A 24,745-nucleotide genomic window follows, 5' to 3' on the forward strand; every position below is an offset into this window, starting at 1 on the left:
GTATCTGTGTCTGTTCTCTTCACTGCGGCCCAGTGTCTTGGAAGAGTTCCACTACATTAGGGAGATGAGAGTCACTCTGAGTTTTCTATTAATAGCATCACACTTATGCTTAATCTAAAAAAAAAAAGCTGCTTGGAAAGCTTTCCATTCAGGCTGGTGGAGAGTTTCTAGAGGTGAATTCCCACCTTTTCCACAACCCCTTCTTCTCCATTGAGGATTGTGGTTGGGTTCTGTTTACTTATCACTATTTTTTAAATTTAATTTTTGTTGAATTGCCTTCCTACAACTTTAAGTAGAATAGAAGCCTTTCCACCAAAAAAAAAAAAAAGACCATAGAAAATCCAGCATTCTTATTATGCAGTAGCAAATTTCAGGTGGAATATCATTTATGGTAGTCATTGGTACATGCCAGTGGGTAGCCTCTCTCTCCTTAAAGAAAAAGTTACCAACATAAATACAATAAATCCTCAGTATATATAGTCAATAGGTGCTGCGACTTTAAGTGAAATGACATTTAAAAACAATTTTGTCACCGGTTAATGAATATAAACAAGAGTTAAGTTCCTACAGCATCTCATCAACACCACAACAAAACAACATGGAACGAAAGAGCACCAGCCGAGGACCTGCTCTGTTGAAAACAGATGGTCAGCATCTGCTTACAGAGCTTGATCAACTGTCAGAACATGGGTTAGAAATGCATGGAGTGGTCAGGGTTAAAGTTCAAATCATTTTATAAGAAAATCTTCTAAGTAGGTCATAATTATGCACTCCTGAGATCACGACAGAATTGTCTCCTTAAGCCTTGTCAAAATTCTAGGTTCTTCCCTTTGCCCCGTAACCTATTGGTCCTCCTACATACCCCATGCCCAGACCAAGAGTCTACTTAATGTCACTCTCCAATAAATTCTTTAGATTAACTTCTGATGCTTCAAAAAGGGCCCAAGTGTATGGATCTCCAACTCTTACTGAATTGTCAAGTCATTGTGGAACTTCTAGAACAACATATGTTTTAAAAAAAAGAATTAGGGAGCAGTTTGTGTAAGGAACTCCTACATATCAATAAGAAAAAAGACCAACAACTGTACAGAATAACAGGCAGAGATATAAGCAGAAATTTCACAGCAGACAAAATCCTAATGGCCATGAAGTATATGAAGAGATGCTTGACCTATTAGGTTTAGGGAATAAAACAACCAGATGACATTTCACAACTATAAAACTGGCAGATTTTAAGAAGTTTTCTGATATCAAGTGCTGGTGGAGAAAGGGAACTCATGATCACTGATGATAGGAGTGCCAGTTGGTACAATGAAGCTGAAAAGGGATTGGCTGATACTAAGTATGGTTAAAAATGCCCTGCCCTATGACCCTCCACTCCACTTCTGGCTTTACAGCCTAGTGAAGATTTTACACATGTGTGAAGGGTGACATGCCAAAGAATGTTCTTTGCTGCATTGTTTTTATTAACAAAAAGTTGGAAATGACTCAAATATCCATCACTAAGAAAATGGGGATTAATAAATTGTGATATATTGATAATGGTGGAATGCTGTGTGACAGCTAAAACAAATGAGAAATGTCTTCACATATCAGTGTGGATGGATCTTAAAAATACCATAGAATGAGAAAAAAGCAAATTACATTTTGATTTAAATAATTCATTTAAATTAAAAATAGTGACTGTGGAAACACTACACAGCATTTATGGATATCTATAGACACATGCACTCATGGGAACGCTGGAAGGCGTGGATTAGAATGAGGGTTGCTTTGGGGATTAGCGGGAGGTATGTCTGAGGATTGGGACGGAGGAGGTGTGTGTTTATTTCTTTAATTTTTTTCCCTTTCGATAACAGTGTGGTGATTGCTGGGAAGAGGGAGGTATAAGGGTACTAAATGATAATGGAAAAAATAAAGATTAAATTTAAGAAAGAGCTTGAGATAGCTATTGCAAAATAGTGTTCATTTTGTCAATACTATTGTCTGTGTCTACAAGTTTGTTTGTTATCAATCAAAAGGCAACAAATGAACAAGCAACACGGACAAGCTATTAGTTGTTCTTTTCATTAAAAGATACCCTAGACATTCGCCCTCCAGGGCACCGGTCCCCTGGAACTGAATTCCTTCTGAGAGGGAGGAGCTAGAGCCGCCTCTGCGCTCCAGACCTCGGAAGCTGCTCTGTTAGAGCTCAGAGCTCGGCTCCCTCTCAACAGGGCTCTCGAGCAGAGCTCTGCTCAGCTGTACACGTGCACAGCAGCCTGGAAAGGCAGTATCAGTCCAGCTTCAGTGGAGAAGCTATTTCAGAATTGCGATTCATCTCTAATGATTTGTTATTTTTTTAATATTTTGGGATAAATGTTAGAAACTATCTAAATATAAAACAACTTGAACAAGACACTTCTATACTTAGCCCATATTCCTACTTGTTCCATCCGCAGATTTAGCTGGTGTTCTCAGGAACATACAGTATAATTTCCTGAAAGCAGATTGTGATCCCCCCATTTTAAAACACGGCATTGGAGGTAGACACCTTTTCCTCTGACTTTCCACATCTACTAATCATCCTTTTCCATAGCAAAAGCAAGAGTCCAAGTGTTATAAAAAATAAAATCTGTGGGGAAGAACTGCACTTCTTTGCACCTCACCAGAGGTGAGGTAATTCTCACCAGAATTATCTGGAGTGTTTTTGAATTGTTTCAAAGAAAACTCCTGCCTTGTCTAGGGCTGGAGTGAGGCCAGAAAGTAGAGAGAGTGGATCAATATGGGAGCCATCCCAGCCCCACCTGTAGTGCCCTGGTGATTAGAGGAAATGGCTTATCAGTTCCTTTTACAACCTGGAAAAGAAATGATTTGTAGAATCAACGGATGCCTGGCAAAGCTGTCAACAGTAGTCCAGATATATATGTCTTCATTACCATCAGACACGTGAATCAGAAGGAACCTAAGTTCCATAACTCAGCCCGTAACACAGTTAAATGTATCATACTGGTGATTAGCGTGGTTATTACACACAAGGGGAAGCTGGGCATTTGTTTGTCTTATATGGAAACAAATGCTGGTTTTACCTTTATTATCTGGATAGCTAAATATTGTTTCTTTATGAGAAAATTTCAAGTCTATCATGACTCAGTCACAAAGGCCAGCAGAATGAGTGAAAGGATGAGTGTCAACAATAAAAATTAAGAAAAAAAGTGGAAGGGCACAGTTATAAATACTCTGGCAATGATGTGTGCAATCACTTCGGCTGCTGGAAGACTTGGGGTGTTCAATAGTAGGAAGTAATAGTAATAGTTCAATGGGTGTTCAGCCAGTAGGAAGTCAAGAAGGAGAACATTTTCCTGCTTGGTGCTGTAGAGGGAGGGCTGAAAAAGTGCATAGAAAATGCTTGTACTGTGTGAATCAGCCCAAGACGAGCTGACCTAAGAGCCCCCTTTCATCCTGCAAGTTATTCCTGGACTAGAATGTTTAAATAAGATCAAGAGGAACTGTTCCTTGGGATTTCAGAGCTGGGACAGAGAACCTTTGAGCGGAGGCAGGGTGGAACTGTGGAAGCAGCCACATTCCAAGGAAAAAGTCATGGCCCAGGGAGGTTTGGCTCAGAAGGCAGTGGCCAGGCAGCTGGAGCCCAAAGGCTCCCACCTTCTAACCAGGAAAATCTGTTTATTGGTCCTCGAACACTCTGCATCCTTGTGGTCTGGCATGGCTGGGGAACTGCTTCGTAGTGTACACAGGCCACTCTGGGCTTGAGCATTTTTCTTTGAAGCAATTCAAATAGATCCCATGGTAGTTATTGAGACTCGGCGGGCACATAAAAACAGCCCACTTCTCCCTTGAGGTTCATACCTTATTTTGAAATGTATCACTAAAAATGAGATAATCCAAGATCCAAATGCCAGCTTTTACTGATGAAGCTGAGTTGGAACATAGCTTGGATTTGCACTCAATAATGTTTTTCTCTGAATGAAACCCTCCTGCCCAACCAGGGCAGCGGGGAACAGTGCAGGCCTCTCGACCAAGAGAATGCTGAGCCCCAGGCCCAGTCCCTTCTCCCCAGCTCACTCAACTGCCCAGGGAGGACAAAGAGAAGGAGAAAGAGGAAGGAAGCAGGGAAAGAATGGCACAAGTGTTTCTCCCACACTTTCCCTGCCTAAGGACATGTTTTTTCTCCATAGAAATTCAAAAAGTGTTATATTGTCTGCAATAGACTTTAAAATGCTCTGTCCTAGATACTGTGTTCATTTTAATCCACATGCTAGGGGTGGGGTTAGTTAACCTGAATGGAAATACACACTTCGGCATTGCCAGAGGCACTCGGATCTCTCCTCTGGGAAGTTACAAATTAGAGGTGGTTGAGAATGCCGGTCCAGCCTCCTCCTCACAACCACAGAACCCAAGGCCTCACTAGATGTGCCATTGCCTTGCTCAGGGCTGGAGTTTGCTGCAGAGCTGGCACTGGAAATCAGAACTCCTTCTCAGTACACCGATGGCTTCCTTTCATGAAACTGTATTCACTTTAGTGTTGAAATACTATTAATTAACATTATGGAGGTGCTTATTACATAACCAGCACTGTCCCAAGTGCTGGGACAGTGGGACAGTCCCATTATCTCATCTGATCCTTACCATCACAGAGAGATTGGTCATGTTATTGTTCCCATTTAACTGGTGAGAAAACCGAAGATCCAACGTCACTCAGTGAGTGACTGGGAGAGCAAGGACTCAGACCTAGACACTGGAGTGCAGAGCCCAGCCTTCTTCACATAGCCAGGGTGAGAAAGTATGTTGGAGAGGAGCTTGCTTTACTTGTCCATTTATTGGTAAATTAATATACCAATAAAAAGCATTAAAAGCACATGCTGCCATTCATTTGCACTATATATTAGCTAGCTGGCTACTATATTAGGCTGTTTATCTTAAGTTGCTTTCTAATTATTTTATGAATGTATGCACACAAGAGATTTTCACTTCTGTCATATATTATTTTTTCCCCAAATATATTTTATTGATTATTACAGTTGTCCCATTTCTGCCTTCATTTCCTTCCACCCTGCACACCCTGTCCCTCCCACATTCCCTCCCTTTAGTTCATGTCCATGTGCCTTAAGTTCTTTAGCTTTGACATTTCCCATACCATTCTTGCCCTCCCCCTGTCTATTTTCTACCTGCCACCTATGCTACTTATTCTCTGTACATTCTCCCCCTTTCTCCTCCTCCCACTCCCCTGTTGCTAACCTTCCATGTGCTCTCCATTTCTGTGGTTCTGTCCTGTTGTAGTTGTTTGCTTAGTTTGTTTTTGTTTTTGTTTTAGGTTCCATTGTTGATAATTGTGAGTTTGCTGTCATTTTACTACACATGTTTTTTATCTTCTTTTTCTTAGAAAAGTCCCTTTAACATTTCATAAAATGAGGGCTTAGTGATGATGAACTCCTTCAACTTGACCTTATCTGAGAAGCACTTTACCTGCCCTTCCATTCTAAATGAAACCTTTGATGGATAGAGCAATCTTGGATGTAGGTCTTTGGATTTCGTGACTTAGAATACTTCTTTCCAGCCCCTTCTTGCCTGTAAGGTCTCTTTTGAGAAATTAGTGGACAGTCTGATGGGAAGTCCTTTGTAGGTGACTGTCCTCTTATCTCTTGCTGCTCCTAGGATTCTCTCCTTCATTTTAATCTTTTTTATTTATTGTTCAAGTACAGTTTTCTGTCCCCCACTCCCATCCCAGCCCACCCCCTGTGCTCCCCACCTCCCTCCTGTTTCTACCCCCCTTAGTTGTTCTCCATGTGTCCTTTATACTAGTTTCTGTGAATCCTTCCCCTTTTACCCTGAAATTCTCTCCCTCTCCCCTCTGGTCCCTGTCAGCCTGTTCTGAATTTCAGTGTCTTCAGTCATATTTTGCTTACTTGTTTGTTTTGTTGTTTAGGTTCCCATTAAAGGTACGATCATATGGTATTTGTCTTTCACCATCTGGTTTATTTCACTCAGCATAATGCTTTCCAGGTCCATCCATGCTGTTGCAAAGGGTAGTAGCTCCTTCTTTCTTTCTGCTGCATAAAATCCTTCATTTTAATCTTGGCTAATATAATTATGATGTGCCTTGGTGTGTTTCTCTTTGGGTCCAACTTCTTTGGGACTCTGAGCTTCCTGGACTTCCTGGAAGTCTATTTCCTTTGCCAGCTTGGGGAAGTTCACCTTTATTATTTGTTCAAATAACTTTTCCACTTGTTGCCCTTCCTTTTCCTTTTCTGGTACCCCTGTAATTCAGATGTTGGAACGTTTAAAGATGTCCTGGAGGTTCCTAAGCCTCTCCTCATTTTTTTGAATACTCGTTTCTTCATTCCTTTCTGGTTGGATGTTTCGTTCTTCCTTCTGGTCCACTCCATTGATTTGAGACCCAGTTTCCTTCCCATTACTATTGGTTCCCTGTGCATTTCCCTTCATTTCAATTAGTTTAGCCTTCATATGTTCCTCTAATTTGTGACTAAAATCAACCAGTTCTGTGAGCATTCTGATCACCAGTGTTTTGAACTGTGCATCTGATAGGTTGGCTAGCTCTTTGTCACTTAGAAGTATTGGCTCTGGGGCTTTGAGCTCTTTTTCTGCTTGAGCCATAATGTTTTTGTCTGTTTGCACCTGTTACATATGAGGGGCAGAGCCTTAGGTGTTCACCAGAGTGGGGTGACCCAGTGGCTGGGTTGTGATGTTGTATGTAGGGACGGGGTCAGAGAGGGGAAAAATGGTGCTTTGCTCCCCTCTCTGTTGCACCTCAGCCTCTTCTACCACTTCCCCCAAGCAAATTGGGCCTTTCTGATGCTGATTCCCATGTGAGTGGCTTGTGTGCATTCTAGGAGCCTGTGGGTCTCTCCAATGAACTTTCCTGTGAGGGTGGGAGTCTCTCCCTGTGCCTCAACCGCCAGACATGTTTTCAATCAGTGTTTTGAGGTTTTATTTCTTGGCGCTAGGACCCTGGGTTGCACAATCTGTCTAGCTCTCCAGTTATCTGCGTGCAAATGTGGCACTGCTGCATGGTCAGTCAGCCACTTAGCACACGGTGCCCACTTCTCAATTGCTGCCTCGCTGGGTCTGCCCCTTGCCACCCCATGCCCAGGGTCTGCCAGCCACCTCCTGGGTGCTCAGGGTCTGTCCGTTGCCACCTTGAGTGCCTGGGGTACCCTGCGTGCCTGGTGTCACCGCTTCCTGTGCCAAAACCCTTCTCCACTCGACCACCTGACTGCGCCCCGCCTACTGGTCTGGATGAATGTGTCTATTTTAACTCCTTGGTTGTTGGACTTCCATACAGTTTAATTTTTTTTTAGTTTTGGTTTTTACTTCGCTTCTGAATTGTTGTTGTCCTGGCACAGTGTGTCTACCTACGCCTCCATCTTGGCTGGAAGTCTCCTGTCATGAATTATTTTTTTAATGGTTGCCCCACATCCTCCCCCAATCCCTGAGAACCACTGCATTTTCAGAACTCATTTTTAGTAGTTTTGTTTGTTGCCAGTACTGCTGGCCTTGGTTGGCTTTCTTTACTTGATTATTTGAATAAGATTCTCAAGATGTGGATTCTCTGGAGTGTTCTAAGTGCAGGAGAGGCTCTCAGTATCTTTCGGAAAGCCCCTGCAAGATGACTGCCGAGGACCTTATCCCCGCCTAAGGCTTTGGCATTGTGAGGTATCCTCCAGAACTTAGACCCTACCCCCAGATAAGGGAGAGGAAACTCTGAGTGAAGGTTAAACTTCTAGTGCCTGGCAGGATGGGAGCTCAGAACTGAGATTAAATTCAGTCATGGACAGAAATATTACCTGGGCACTGGTAACCTAATATGCTGTTAGGTTTTGTTAGGTGGCTTTGAACTTTATTTAGTGGATGATAGGAAGCTAAGTAAGGCAAGTGACATGCCCAGTATTTATTTCAGAAAAGTCACTTTGGCAGCAATGCAGAAGATAAATTAAAAGTGAGAGAGACTTGAGGAAGGGAGGCCACTCAGGAGGTGATTCAGGAGGTTGAGTCAACAGGCTGTTTGGAGGGAATGCAGGGGAGGAAATCTAACTCACTCTCTGCCTATTCCCCAAACCCATTTCCTTTCCATTGGGACATACAGCTAGATTACATTTCCCAGCCATGCTGGGTGTCAGTGTTACTGAACTTGGACCAGGCAATGTGGGCAGAAGTGAGGATCACCATGTGCAGCCTCCCTTTTGAACCTCCATGCACCCTCTATTCCTCAGTCCACCATCTGGTCTGCATACCAGGGTGAACTGACAACCCTGTGTTGATGGTGGAGCCTCCATGGAGCTGGGTCCCTGAGTGACTGCATAGAGTACACACAAACACACATGCCTCTCGACGTGTTAGCAAGACATGAATTGCAATCATGTTTACAATTTCCAAGTTCATCTATTAGGGTAGCTAGTGTTATCTTCATTAATGCAATTCCTGAACTTCTCTGGTCAGAGCAGGCTCAATCCTTTGTGTGCACTGCTGTGTACCAGCTCTACCCTCATTATAGGAGAAACAGGAAAGTAGAAAGAACATGTTACATACCATCTCATCCACCAGGAATAAGCAGTCTTAACAATCCGATATACTTCCTCTCACTCTTTTTCCCCCTTATAGCAAGGAGGATATGTGGCCCATTCACATATTAAATTTCTCATTTAGTGACTTACTTATTCATTCAACATTCATTGTGGGCCTGTGCGTCAGGCACTGCTCTCAGTGCTAGAGATAAAAGAATAGACATGACACAGTTCCTATATTCCAGGGAAGTACGACCTTGTAGAGGACAAAGGTGCCTAAACAGATCATGACTAAGATAATGACAAACAAAATGTGTCAGTGGCATGACAGAGAAGGGAACTAAGGAAGCAAAAAAGTAAGGGCCTTTACTATATTTGTAAAAATCCACATTTATTGAGTGTTTGTTATGTGTCAGAGACTGTTTTAATCATCTTTCAGATAGAAACTGATTTATTCTTTGTGACAGTCCCGTAAGATGCATATCACAGTCTCTTAATGTTCTAGGTGAGGAAACCAAAACACAGAAAGGTTAAATAACTTGTCTCTTGTTCAGTCTCACAACTACTTAGCATGGAGAGGGATTTAGCAGTATATGTGTATGTGTGCTTGCATGTGCACACACATGTGTGTGTTGAGTTGGCCCCTAGAATAGTTTCCTATAGGGGGGTGGGGAAGGGCTGAGTTGCATGTGAGAAACTGGGGGTCATGGTTACCTGGCAAAGCTGGGATGAAACATTTGGCCCTGATCTTTGGATCTTACTATATTCCCACTGGACTCCTGGCAGAAGAACTTGATGTGAAGGTGTGGTTAGGCTTATTTGAGGAAGTAAGGCTGTAAAGGGAGTCTGGCTCAGATGATGAGTTCTGCATAGAAGAAGGGAACTGTTCATCGAGTGTGTGGCTTTTGAAATCTTGTTGACTCTGCGTGCTAGGAAATGTGGCCCAAGTGGTGTTCTGGAATCTGGGATTTGTAACCCCCTACTCCCTGGAGCCTGAGGCTGGTGGAAATTAAATAGGGAGCGAGAAGAGAAAGACCTTCTTCTACAATGATGACAGCTCAAAGCTCCATCTCATCCAGGGAGTCACACATTTTCATAGACCTAAAGCCTCAATGTTAAGTAAGGAATAAGGCACCTGTGATATTTCACTGGTCAATTAGGGGAAATGGTGGTACTGTGGAGAGGGTGAGTTTTCAACACAAATCTATGAACAAACCTGGCCTGGGAATCCATCCTTAAATCAAGTAAAAGGTAGGCACTCAACCTTGCTGTCTTCATCTACAAAGCATGGAGACAATCTTGAAAAAGCATGCACACTAAGGCTGACTTTTCTCCTTTCCTTTCTTATTGCTAAGTTCCAGCCCTCATTTTCTTTATGATTTTATAATGAAAATCTGACCTTTCTGCATCAGAAGTTCTCTCCCACTTGCCTGACATTCTTACCCTTTCTAAAGGACACTGTGAAAGGGCCTGCTTGCTCCTCCTGCCCCTAGAATCCTGTTCTAAAGTTATAGGGTTGTTCTTTTCCTCATACAGCCAATGGTTTCACACATACCCATGAGTCAATGATTATGATACACAGAATAAAAGCTCTCAAAGATGTTCACTTCCTAAGCCCATGATCCTGTGAAATATGTTATCGTACATGGCAAAAGGGACTTTTGCATTTGTGATTAAGTTAAGGACTTTGAGATGGGAATATCTTTCTGGGTTATCTGGGTGGGCCCAAAATAATCACAAAGGTCCTTGAAAGTAGAAGGTGGTGGCGGAAGAGAGGGGCAAAGGGGGATTTTATGACAGAAGAGAAGGTCAGAGTGATGGCATGTGAGAACTCAGTTCACCATTGCTAGATTTGAAGATGGAGAAGGAGGGCATGAGCCAAGGAATGCGGGCAGCATCCAGAAGCCAGAGAAGACATGGAAATAGAGGCTTTTCCCAGGGCCTCCATAAAGGAATACAACCTTGCTGACATCAAGATCTTGGTGCAGCAAGACCCACGCTAGACTTATGATCTTAAAAATTGTAAGATAATAAATTTACATTGTCTTAAGCCACTAAGTTGGTGGCAAATTTTAACAACAGTAATGGAAAACCAATACAGTCACAGTTGCAATTTTCTCTCTTCCCAGGGCAAGGAAATCCAGTGCCACAGCTCCAATAACCCTCTGCAGTACTTCATTTTGCACCTTCTCAGCCTTGGCTAATCTCTTTATTTATGTTGACCTTTGGTAGTCCAAGTGAGTTATGATTTTCACTTTCAAGTCATCCTTTGAATATTGCTGGCTTTCTGTGCTCAGAGAGACCACTTGATCCTGTGACTGGAGCAAAGCCCACTGACTGCCTTCATGATTTGATTCTATACCATGAGTTGATTTGGGGGCAGCAATAGATAAGGAGAAGACTTGGCCTTTATGTTTTTGATAGAACACTGGTCACAGTAATTTCTTTCTCTTGGCTATGTCACTCATCCTCCACTTCTTTTGGAAACTCTTATTTTTGCATTTCACTGTTTACTGTAAAGTATCTTGAAACCACACATGGCATCTGCCCTGTTTGGGGAAAGAGGCCATTTTGGCTGGAAGCAGATGTGTATAGCTAGAAATTTAATAACAGTATTTTGTTTAATTATATTTATTTCTGTGGTTACCTTCTGCTTATGATCATAGATATTGATTTTCCATTCATAATCAGTAGTATATTTTTTCTTTTTAAATAACTTGATTTCACTGTAAAATAAGAGTTGATTTTAAGAAAAATATTTAGTAAATAATAATAGGTGGTAAAGAGACATGACAAGTAGTGCAATGGTGTAGGCAAATGATGGACATTTGGGAGAAGAATGCCTGAGCTTATCTGTACAGTGTAGGTCGTGCTGGGTGCTCTAATCTGCTCAGCAAGACCTGGCCGAGGGGAGTTGGCCCATACATCTATTGAAGCTTGTGGGTGGTGTTGAGAATCGCAGATGTCCTGATTTTGAAAGAGGTGCGCCTTTCATGGGGCCCTCTAGGATACCAGAGAAATCGCAGTGGCCAGCTGGTCTAGCCCATGTTTTTAACAACATTCACTCCACTGCCCTCTCACATGGTTGGGGGCGTGGTTAGTGGTGTGTTTGAAGAGAGATGTGAAATGGGAAAAGCTGTGTAATGCTGGGATGAAAGATCATTCGTCTGTTTTTCCTCCTGAAGTCTTGGGGAAAAGTAAGAAAGGTTGAAGACATTACCTAATCTGTCTCTGCGGTGCCTCTTTGTGTCTATAAGTTTGATAACATTTCCCAAGTTACTGCCAGCCTGCCCATCTTTGTCTACGGCAGTGAGTTTCAACTGGTATGCTACAAGAATATTGAAAACATGCAGTACCTGACTAGTCAGAGGCATTGACCGCTTTTCCTTTAGATTGTCAAATGAAACAATGGCAACAGCCAACACAACAATAGCCATCCAGAGTGAATGTATCAAAATTATACCTTTTTGTGTTAGATTGGCAAAATATATATTTTTAGTGTGCTTCAGAATTTTAGTAATTAGTTTAGGTGTGCCATGAGATGAAAAAGGGTGAAAATCACTGTCTGGAACACATTTGGCACTGGTAACCTGGCAACACTTTCCATTCTCTAAGACATGACTGTGGACTGAGCCCAGCTCTGAGGGATGAATAGTTGACCAGGAGAATAGTGCGGACGCTCAGAGAGAATGCTCACCTCAGACCTAGGGATTTTGAATTGTTACCTATTTATTCAACTCCAGAGATGCCATAAAACTCAATACTGCCCAATTCAGTATATTTTATTTGTAATTTTTCTCATGTTGGAAGGGCTGCCGTCACTGTATCACCCAGTCAAACAATGTATGTCTATAATTACATCATTTATATACTTATCTGTTACATTACTCAAAAAGAATGATCATCTTTTGGCCAAATGGATAGGAAAACAAAACTTCTGAGGGCACTTTCCCTACGAGAGAAAAATCTAATGGTGTAGAGGTTTCTTCCAACAATTAAGGTAGAGTTTGCTTCCAAACCTGGGTGTCCAGAAGTCCAGAATTACCTGTGCTTAACTTCACAGAACACCATTTTTGAGAAGCCCTGGGGACAGGTGAAGGGCCTGTTCAGTAGCGCTGTTTGGAGCTGGGGGGAAGCAGAGGAAGCGGGTGAAGAGACATAGGCCTGACTGAGATCAGCAGGGTGGAGAGATCATGATCGTTGCCACCCCAATTTTGTACTGAAGCGTGCATGGCCCTGCAGGATCTGGTGCCTGTCTGCCTTTCCAAACTTCCCACTCCCATTCTCTCTCCCCTGTGCCATACATGCGGACTTGCTAACCACCTACTAGCTGTTTCAGCTCCCATTCTGCTCCTGGAAAAGGACAGCATCTCCCACTTGGGGTCCTGGCTCTGACCACTGCCCGGCACATTCTCCCACAGATAGGCATATAACCAGCTTCTTTTTATATGGCTCCTTCATAGAGGCCTTCCCTGGGCATCCAAGGACATGTGCTATTTTACTAATTTACTTTCCCTTTTCTCTCTCCTCTCTCCCCTCTCTCTCTCTCTTGTAAGCCCTGTGATGGCAGGGCTATTGCCTAAGTTATAATTAGCTACATCCCAAGTGCTAGTATGGTACTTTCCACATAGTAGATACCCAATAACTATTCTTTTTTTTAAAGATTTTATGTATTTATCTTCAGAGGGGAAGGGAAGGAGAGAAGGAGAGAAACATCAGTGTATGGTTGCCTCTCGTGAGTCCCCCGCTGGGAACTGGCCTGCAACCCAGGCATGTGCCCTGACTGGGAATCGAACCGCGATTGTGTAGTTCGCAGGCCTGCGCTCAATCTACTGAGCTATACCAGCCAGGGCTTCCAATAACTGCTCTTAAATAAATGAACTATTATCATACACAATGCTAGGTAATAGTCAGTCAATTTACAGGTTAAATTCTGAAATATTTGGGGGAGCTATTTGGTTTGCCATGACATACAAAAGGGAACAGTTAAATGATTTTTAACTTTTTAGTTTGATGACAGGTCTCACAAAATAAAAGCAGGACCATACACCCTCATTTAAATGGGTGATGTACGTCAGCTTTTGTTGGTACAATTGCTGTCATGGACATGGCAAATAAACCAGCTGTGACCCTACAAGACTGGTTCCTCTAATTGATAGAAACGAAAATTGCCATTTTACTCGATCTGGAGGCTGAGTGTGTACAGAAAACCTAAATTTACTTCTAGCCTTGATATAAACTCATGTTTGCTATTTGCCTGGTACAATTGAAAGTACCATTCTCAGAGCCATCCTGTCTTGTAATGATTTATCATACTTGTTGTTCCCAACGTTGTCAGAACTGTGTCCCCAAAATAATATGCAAACATTAACTTCTGCAGAAATAAGTAATTATGCAGGTTTATCAGCCTAGAAGGTCAGCATATATTATAGAGCAGACAGCTTTGGCTGATGAGAAACCTCAAACACTGATAGCAACTTGAACATCTATTATTGTTTCAAACAAAACAAAACAAAACAAAACCACAGCAGCTCCTTCTTCTGTGATTTATTCCTTGAGGATATGGTCAGAAAGATTATTGCTTCAGACTGTCCTGAATGACAGGCTAGTGGCGTTGGCACTAGCACACTTGGACTTGGACCCTTCATCAGGAAGCACCAAGGAGCACAAAGGCTGGGTGACAAGATAGGAAGGGCAGAGAAAATAGAGGAACCATTCCTTCCAGGGCTGTGGTGGATGGTAAAGCCAAGCCAAGGAGGGCTATGTGGACAGAGAACCTGAGTTTGAATCTGAGGTGGATTAGCCCTTACCCACCAGGGGACCCAAGGCAGGCTCCCTGACCCATCCCAGCATCAGTTTTCTGTGAAAGAAGAAAAATAACATTTTCCTCACAAGTTGTTGTGAGGGTTAAATAATGTAATGAATGTGTAATCCTTTTACACTAAAATTTATTGTGAGAATGTCAGGTATAAATTAACATTTCTAGGCCTTTTTAAGTTTTAAGTGGATATTGGAAAGCAGTAGAAACTTCTGGCCATGAAAGGATTTTGCATTTTATAATGCTCTGAATTTTTGGAAGACAATAAGCAGGAAAATTTCAGACATTCAAAAGACCAGGGTGTGAATCCTGTCTCCTCTCCTTCTTAATGAGGCAAGACTTATCAGTTAAAGAGGAATGCTAAGAGCAGTCCCTTTAAGTGCTATTATAGAACTGAGTGCAATGAATGAGTCGTGCTACACAACTAGTGAGATTATTTGTTCTTAGCAGAAGGAAAGTAGTTTCACGAATCATGTTTGTCTGTTCTGCACAGAATCACTAAGGATCTAGAATTACCTGAATTTTATAGAGAAAATTACATGATCACAAGTATGAATGTTCCCACAGGATTTAGGATTATTTCTAGTGAAATTTAAGGTTTGTCTGTATTATGGAAGTCTCACTTAAAACTAATTTTCTGCCAGCCATAATGACCCAGCTCATATTATTGCCTAGCCAAACTTATTTTTTGCTTTTATGGAGAGGCAGATCCAAGTGCCATCTGCCACCTGGGTGGTCTTTGCAGCCCCCCAGATGTCAAACCCCACAGTGAGAACCTGGCTCCAAGTCCTTTTTCAGCAGGGTAATCACCCACTTCTAAGCACACAACCGTTCCAATGGTTCAGAACCCCTTTTCTTTAGTATATCAGGGAGCTATTAAATTTTCACTCTGCAGTTGGCCTCACGTCTCTTTCCCCAAGGACTGGAGTGTAAGAAATTTTCTTCCCTCCCTGTGAATTTTGCTGGGATCATGATTAAATTTTCTGCTGGTAAATGAGGAAATCAAGGAGACATGAGGTGATTTCAGAAGTACATGTTCCCCATTCTTTTTGGCAGGGCCTAGGGGGAGAACGAACAACTAGGTTATTTTGTGTTTTATTTTATTAAGAGAAAAATTAGTGGTCTCTCTAGAATGATACACATTTGAAAAAAATCAAGTTATAGTAATTCAAGCAATTCAAGTAATTAGGAGCTTAGGTTTGTCAACAATGAAAACACCAGCTCAGACCCTGAGGATGGGAGGTTCATTCTAGGAGGTGAAAGAAGGGAACAGGAAGTTGGGCATCAGGAGGATGGAACAACATGTCCCTGTCAGATACAACTGCTTTGCGTCCCATCTTGCAGGGATGAGAGCAGGTTTTCTCTAGGGCTGTGATTCACTTCTAGTCCCCCTGCCCCTCATAACACAGCAGCACAAAACCGTGTTGCTTCCTCTGATATTTTCAGATTGGGTCCAGTGTGGCAGTTTCCTAATACCATGCTCCAGGTACTGAGCAGAACATCATACATTTGAAATTCACTTAAGCCTGTGATATCTCTGTGAGGAGGCATTATTATTACCCACCTTACAGAAAATAAAGATGAACATGAGAGATGTAAAACTGACAGCTAGGGAGTAATGGAGCTGGAATTCAAACCCATGCTGTGCTCTTTGGCGTTTTGACAGGGGGGTTCTTGCTAGAACCACTCTGTATAAGAGCCTGCTCACCCTATGAGGTTCAGCCTGAGAACCACCTTCTGCAGACAGTGAATATTTGTGAAAGAAATCTCAGCTAACTCTCTGTCTTTTAGATAATTGGTAGTATGTTACCACAACATTTGTCTGTTTCTATAGCATTCATATTTCATTTATACCTCTAATAATATTTTGATGCTTTATCTTAACCAGTTTAATGCCAGATCCATTCATCCACTCTTCCTTCCTTCCTTCTCTCTTTCCTTCAAGACCCCTTGAAAAATCTATACTGACCCCCTTGTAGTCTCTAGGTACTGAGTTAGGTGCTTGGAATAAATGGTGAACAAAACAGACCTGGTCCTTCACCTCACAAGTGGACAGTCTAGCAGAAGAGACATAAATTAATCAAAGAATCACACAAATATGTAACTATCAACTTGACAAGTCCAATAAAGAAGTGCAGGAAGTTCTGGGTGCACATAAGAGGTGGTCCTGACTTCCCCTGGGGGTACTGGAGACTGCCTCCTGAGGGGCACCATGAGAGCTGAGAGCTGAAGAAGTAATTTCACTCATGGAGTGGTTCTGGTGTGCCACGCTTTGTCTGCAGCACTTTTCATGTAGTGACTCACTGAATCCTTAGCACGACCCTACCTATTATTTCCCACCACCAGGACCCATAGCATTATGATGCCACTTTCCACATTGGCAAAGAAGAGGAGGGGAGCATCTCCGACAGTGGGAGTGGTAGCTGGGCAGGAGAGGGAGATGCTCTCACAGAAAGCAGAGAGGAGTGGTGTCTGATGACACCAAGAGACATTTCTTCTACGAGTTTTGAGTTAATTATTTTATTATTTTACGAGTTTTGAGAAATCACTGTATTTTTTTAAGCTAGGCAAATGACTTGATTAGATATAAGTTTTCAAATATTACTTAGGCTGCTAGGTTAATGCATTGGAATGTAGGGAAGCAGGGTAGGGAGGAGACTTGGGAGACCACTGCTGTCCTGCAGGGAGGGTTTGGACTAGACAGTAGTCCTAGAAATGGAGGCAGGTATGACATATGGGTAGCCATGCACTTAACACCAGTTTTGTGCACAAAAGTCATTTAGCTTTATACGGTAAAATATAGTCTTTAATTTTATATATGCTCTGAATTTCTTTGCTGTATGTCCCCAAGTCCCTCATGGATGTGATTTTTGCTACTCGGTTTTAAGTCCTCCTTGGAAGGTGTTGTTTCTTATAGTCATAGATTCCCCAGGGGTCTTCAGGGCTTGGGACACAGACAACATTAACCTTCAGGCAACAACAGTACTAAGCCCCTCGAACACTAGTGGATGCTACTTAACACTGGCAATGGGAATTGAGGAAACCTAAATTTAGCAGGCCTCTGACTTTTGTTGGTTCAGTGCTGCCATTTGCAGATTAAAAACAAACTGTCATAAGTCCCAGAAATCTAAGTAGAGGTTCAAAGGGCAATTTTAAAAGGTTTTTATAATGAGGAAGTAAAAGTTACATTGTGATAACATGCCCATAAACATATGAAAACCACAAAGACTGAACACTTATTGAACTACTTCTAAGATTTTTTTTAACTAAATGGAAAAGTGCTAAGAGCTACACACTTGTTTACTAGTGTTACAGAATCTCAGGAGCGACCGGACGTTTAAAAATCAGATATAGGGACTTCTGCCAAGATGGAGGCATAGGTGGAAACACTGTGCCTTCTCCCACAACCAAGTTTGAATACAACAAAGGTTTGGAGAACAAAGACACAGCCAAAGACCGGAAAATTGAATTATACAGAAGTCCCACGACGAACCGTTCAACGGGGACGGTAAGAGGGGCGGAGCCAGCAGCGGAACAGGGTCGGGCAGGACAGATCCCCCGACCTAGGCGCGCAGTTTGCCCGGAACCAGTCGGGGTGTGGGGCAGACTGACCGTGGTCGCACATTCACGCACAGTGAGACAGACCACGCAGGCCCCAGGGGTCGAGGGCTGAGGGCGGTGGCACACTTGCGTGCAGTGGGATGAAACACATGGGCCCGGTGACGGTGGCAGCTGTGGCACCTGTGGCTGCGGCGGGAGGCGGCAGACGGGACGCCATTGTTTCTCTTTGACCCCGCCCCCACATGCAACGTCACAACCCAGCAACTTAGTTGCCCTGCTCTGGTGAACGCCTAGGGATCCTATCCTGCTACGTAACAGGCACGAACAGCCCGAAAGATGGCACAAGAAGAACTCAAAGTCCCAGAGACGATAACTCTCAGCGACCGAGAAATTGCCAGCCTCTCAGAAGCACAATTCAAGACACTGTTTATCAGGATGCTCACAGAACTGGTTGATTACAGTCACAAATTAGAGGAACATATGAAGGCTGAACTAATTGAAATGAAGGGAGATGTCCAGGAAACCATTAGCGATGGAAAGGGAACTGGGACTCAAATCAATGGAATGGACCAGAAGGAAGAACAAAACATCCCACCAGAAAGGAATGAAGAAATGAGAATTCAAAAAAATGAGGAGAGGCTTAGGAACCTCTGGGACATCTTGAAACGTTCCAACATCCGGATTATAGGGGTACCAGAAGGGGGAAAGAAACAGCCATGAGTGGAAAACTTATTGGAACAAATAATAAAGGAGAACTTCCCCAGTCTGGCAAAGGAAATAGACTTCCAGGAAATCCAGGAAGCTCAGAGAGTCCCAAAGAAATTGAACCCAAGAAGGAACACACCAAGACACATCATAGTTACATTAGCCAAGACCAAAATGAAGGAGAGAATCCTAGAAGCAGCAAGAGATAAGGGGACAGTCACCTATAAAGGAGGATCCATCAGACTGTCAGCAGATTTCTCAAAAGAGACCTTCCAGGCAAGAAGGGGCTGGAAAGAAGTATTCCAAGTCATGAAATCCAAAGACCTACAGCCAAGATTGCTTTATCCAGCAAAACTTTCATTTAGAATGGAAGGACAGATAAAGTGCTTCTCAGAGAAGGGCAAGTTCAAGGAGTTCATCATCACCAAGCCCTTATTATATGAAATGCTAAAGGGACTTATCTAAGAAAAAGAAGATGAAAAATATGAACATTGAAAGGACAGCAAACTCACAGTTATTAAAAACCACACCTAAAACAAAAGCAAACCAAGAGGACAGCTAGATCAGGAGTGGAACCGTAGAAATGAAGAACACATGGAGGGTTAGAAACAGGGGGGTGGGAGGAGGAGAAGGGGGGAGAAGGCACAGAAAATAGCATAGATGGTAGGTAGAAAATAGATGGGGGGAGGGCAAGAATAGTGGGGGAAATATAGAATCTAAAGAACTTGAGACACGTGGTTATAAACTAAGGGGGGGAGAATGGTGGGGGAGGGAGTGTGTGGGTGGAGGGGAATGAAGGGGGGAATAGAACAACTGTAATGGTATAATCAATAAAATATATTTAAAAAATCAGATATAGGAGAGCAGGTCAAAGAGGGTCTGATATGGCAGAGGATTCAGTGGAAGCTCCACGAACCTCCTTCCAGGACCAATCTGGAATTACAACTGAACTGTAGAGAAATCACCCAGAATAACCAGCTGAACACTAACTAGACAGAAACTGTATAACCACAGGCAGACACAAGAAACCACTTCACCACAATGTGACTGCTGGGGAATACGGAGGCAACGTGAGAGGTCAGAACCTTTGATAAGACCAAGGAAAAAGGCAGAGTCTTTGGTAACATTATAACACTTTTTTTTTAAATTAAAAGAGACAGGTGGTGTTTAGCTTTAAAAAGTTTTCCACAGTGGAAGCTAACGTCATCTAACCTCAAAACTCATCATATTCAAAATTGAGATTTCTTTCCAGCAGTCATCCCTCTTTCAGAACTGGTCATTATATGCTTCCAGTTTTCAGAACAAAAACCATGGACCCATCCATGATTCATCCGACTTGTCAGCAAAGCCTGAGCCCATTGCTCACCTTCTTCATTCACAGCTATGACCATGGCCCCAGTCCTCCTCATCCCCTGCCCAGACCAGTGCAGTGGCCTCCTAACCATCTCCCTTCTCTCCACCCTGTCTCTCTTCAGCCTGCTTTCAAGACAGCTGCCAAAGGGAGCCTGTTGACATAAAAGTCAGATGATATTATTTCTCTGCCCAAACCTTCCATTGTTCTCTTATCTCAGACTCAACTCAAGGTCCTCACAATACCCTAGGAGTCTTGAAACCATCTTTCCCACTTTCCTCTCTTCCCACATTTCCTGCCAGCTTTCTGCCCACTTCCTCTGCTCCTTGAGCGCTCATGCCACTCCCACCTGAGGGCTTTGCTCTTCCTGGCCCTACTGCACACAATATGCTCTCTAGATACACATAAGGCTTTCCCTTTCACCTCTTTTAGGATTTTGCTGGAATTCGTATTCTTAATTGAGGTAGGAATTTGATTATTTGTATAGAGCAGTATTTTGCTTTTTAAATAAACGCTTAAATAGATGTAGCTCAAAGCCAAAGTTGGCTTATATTTATCTTAATGACTTCTGCAAAATAGCCACTATTTATTGATTGAGAAAATGGACATAGTCTGATGATTTCTTAACACTATCTGGAATTATATTCAGTGCCTTTTTGATAATGCACTCCTAGGAAAAACTTACAAATCCTTTTTTGTAGTGAAGAGTTCACATTAAATTACTCTTCTTCATAAATAATGACAGGAAATGAGGGCTCGACTAGCTTATATGAAGCCTGATGAAGACCAACTCTGCCTAAATATCACCTGATCCCTGGGATACAGTATCCTCATCATCACAGCATCCCCTTCAATGGCTTCCCCACTGCCCTAGGGATGAAGGCCAGAACCTTTACCATGGCCCCACAGTCCGGCGCTTGCATGTCTCTCAACCCCATTTGAGGCCCTGCTTCCTTTTTGCTCCCTGCCTTCCAGATATTCTTTAAGGTCTTTGAACATATCTTCCTTCCTCTTGTCCAAGGCTTTTGCAGTTTAGTCCTTTGACCTGAACTACTCTTACTTCCTCCCCCTCACACTGTGATAACTCCTATACCTCAGGTCCCACAGCAACCATCGCTTCCTTGAGGATGTTTTCCCTGACCTCACTCAGCAGGTCAAACACTGCATTTCTTTCTCATAGGCTCTTATAATAACATTGTCCTTTCTTTCAAAGGTTATGACTTTATATGCATTAGTTTGATTCTTTACTTTTAATCTCACTTACTAAACTGGACAAGGACAAAATTTATGTGCATATTTTCTCTCCAAACCCCAGCATGCAGCACAGGGCCATGCCCATTTAAGATATTTAGTAATTACTTGTTAAGTAAATAAATGGATGAATAAGTATTAAAATAAACAAAAATCACAATTTGGATTCTTGAGGGATTCAATCACCTTTTAACAGAACATCATCATTATCTTCCCATACCCAGAACTTTTAAATCTTATCATTATCTCCATGGCTCAAAATCTGATGGTATGGCCCCCCAAACACTAATAATGCATAATTCACATGTAATTTTCAGCTTTCAATGAGCTTTCACTTTCATTTCTACATTTCACTCAATTTACTGATAAAGAATCTAAAGCTTAAAATGCAACATAGTTAACAACACAAAAAGTTAAGGCTAAAATTCTAACCATACCAAATCTCCCACAAAATATGTAAAGGGTAAAGAGAGGAATTGGAAATTTGGTCCAATTCTGAAGGCTCAGGGGAAAATATATCTAAAAATGGAGTATCTCCCACCTCACACCGGTTGGAATGGCCATGATAAATAAATCAGCAAACAAGTGTTAAAGAGGATGTGGAGAAAAGGGAACCCTGGTGCACTGTTGGTGGGAATGCAGATTGGTACAGTCACTGTGAAAAACTGTATGGAATTTCATCAGAAAACTAAAAATGGAACCACCTTTTGACCCAGCAATTCCACTGCTGGGATTATACCCTAAGAGCCCTGAAACACCAATCCAAAAGAACCTAGGCACCCTGATGTTCATAGCAGCACAATTTACAATAGCCAAGTGCTGGAAGCAACCTAAGGGCCCATCAACAAATGAGTGGATCAAAAAACTATGCTACATTTACACAATGAAATTCTACACAGCAGAGAGAAAGAAGGGGCTTCTACCCTTTGCAACAGCATGGATGGAACTGGAGAGCATTATACTAATTGAAATAAGCCAGGCAGTGAGGGACAAATACCATATGATCTCACCTTTAACTGGAACATAATCAACAGAAGAAAAAAGCAAACAAAATATAACCAGAGACATTGAAATTAAGAACAATCTAACAATAGCCAGAGCGGAAGGGGGAGGGGACAGTGGGGAGAAGGGTTTTCAGGAACTACTCTAAAGGACACATAGACAAAACCAAGGGGGAGGGTGGAAGCAAGGGAGGGAGGTCGGTTTGGCTGGGGTCAGGAGGAGGGGTGAGGAGAAAATACAGACAACTGTAATTGAACAACAATAAAGTAATTTAAAAAATAGAGGTATCTGTCCAACTGCAAATATAAACCAAGATTTAATTTATTAAAAGGGATTATTTTATTAAAATTAAGTGAGATTGGGTCACAAAGCTATTTACCAGGGATTAGTATATGAAATTGTAAAAAGGGGGATAAAAAATCATTCCAATTCATGGCTCAGACAGCAACCTTTACCAATTTCTTCTTTATATGTCTGTTTTGTGCTTATTCATTATACTGACTCATTATACATAGACTCTTCTATTCTCTATTTGTCTACAATGCAATTTAGTTCACCATTTAGTGGCTCTCAATGTTCCTTATGTATGCATTTAGTTTCAAAACTAAAACAGAATGATAGGAACTATGTCCAAGCACAACTAAGTGCCCTTTACTCAAGGTTCTTATGGATCACTTGAGCCAAACACCTCTTTATACAGAGGTCACTGGGTACCAGTCAGCCTCAGAAGAGATGGCTGAGCAGATGTTTTAAGAGTGTTGAGTTAGAAGGACAAAAATTAAACTTCTGAGTACACCACAGAAAAGTAACCCTGGAAACTCTTGATGTGTTGGTTTGGGTACCCCTCAAGGAGAAATACACAATAAATAGTAAATTTTCACAATAGTAGAGGTCCTGTTTCAAATCATCTGAACCCTCAAGTGTAGGTTAAGGTTATCCAGGATTTCTAGTGGCCCTAGCTCCCTGCTGGAAGCAAAAATACATCTTCTCTGGACGAAGACCACCTCAGACCTGAGTTTGCCTGGCATTTTTTCAAATTCAGTTTCTGGAATTCAGTACAAATTCAATACAATTCCCTCTGAAATAATACAAGGGGATCACAAAGAGAAAAAAATACAATGTAAACTAACTCACATGGGATCCAGATAATAAAGCAGTGAGACTCAGAATGCTTAATATGTTTAAAGAGATAATAGGCATGATTGAAAAGTTGTACAGGGAACTGGAAGCTATCAAAAAGGACTAATTTGAAAAATATATAACTGAAAAATATAATAATCAAAATGAAGAATCCTAAGGTTTTTAATAGTGCAGTTAACCCAGCTGAAGAGAGAGTTAATGAACTGAAATACAGGTCTGAGAATAGTATCCAGAATGAAACACGACTAAACAAAAGGATTTTTTAATAGAAAAGAACAAAAACAATCCAATCATATTGCAAAAGTATGAAAATAAAACCTCACTGAAGGGGATGGAGGGAAAAGTGCTGGACAGAGTAACTATGGAAATGAGTGGAGCCAGCAAGACTGAAAGCAAAAGAAAATGTACAGAGCACTGTTCTTTGGTTGGTAAAGTTGTGGCCCACAGGACACAGGTTAACTATTCTGAATTTGTACACGTGTGTGTGGGAACTGAACAGTTAAGTAAATTAAAGGCAGGCGTTGGAACAGGTTTCTCACTGCTGGCTTCTCAGTGTTGGAGAGGAAGTTAACAGATAAGCAAGGGTGAAACACTAGTATGAATTGATATTTCTTAGAGACACTAGTATGAATTAATATTTAGCTTACTATAGAAATAGATGGTCACACTTTTTATGGTATTTATACACACACTGTAGACTTTTTATAGATATGTAAATACACACAGATTAGTATACATACATATATGTCCCTGCTCTGTCAGATGAGACCAGAAGCAATGTCACGTAGAAGCAATGAACATACCTAGCACCCAGATTTTGATTTCTAATATCATTATCCAATAAAAAAAAACAGGGCTCTTTGGATAAACAGTTGATCCTAGGACTGGAGCAGAAAATACTCAAAAGATGCCTATGGGAGAATCGTGTATTACTAGAAAATAATAAGGTGCTTTAAAAAAAGACACAAAACAACAAACCTGCAAGAACAAAGCTATATTGAAGGGGCCAGCTGAAAGAGTTCCTAATAGCCAAACCTGGAACAACCTCAGCATCAAGATAAAGTTGTAATGCAAAGTTGCATTATAACTCAAAGTATAAAATAAATGTCCACAACATAAATGGTTGAAGAACAACATAAATGAGAAAGAAGAGACAAAACTCCAATGCAGAAAAATTCCAAATAATTTGTGGAGATATTCGCCCTTAAAGAGGAGCATAACTCCAACTCCTTATCATGGGCCGTGCACAGTGACACCTTTCTGAAGAGCACAGGGTGGAAAGGGGAAGGAAGAGTAACTTTAGAGCAGAGGAACCTGGGAACCGCTTCCTCGGTCAAATGATCGCGGTTAACTTCCAAAGCGGTAAGTCCTGCTGATACAGCATGATGAACATGGCAC

Source organism: Sturnira hondurensis, unplaced genomic scaffold (assembly GCF_014824575.4).
Source record: "Sturnira hondurensis isolate 20B ecotype Veracruz unplaced genomic scaffold, ASM1482457v3 Scaffold0001120, whole genome shotgun sequence".
NCBI lineage: Eukaryota > Metazoa > Chordata > Mammalia > Chiroptera > Phyllostomidae > Sturnira > Sturnira hondurensis.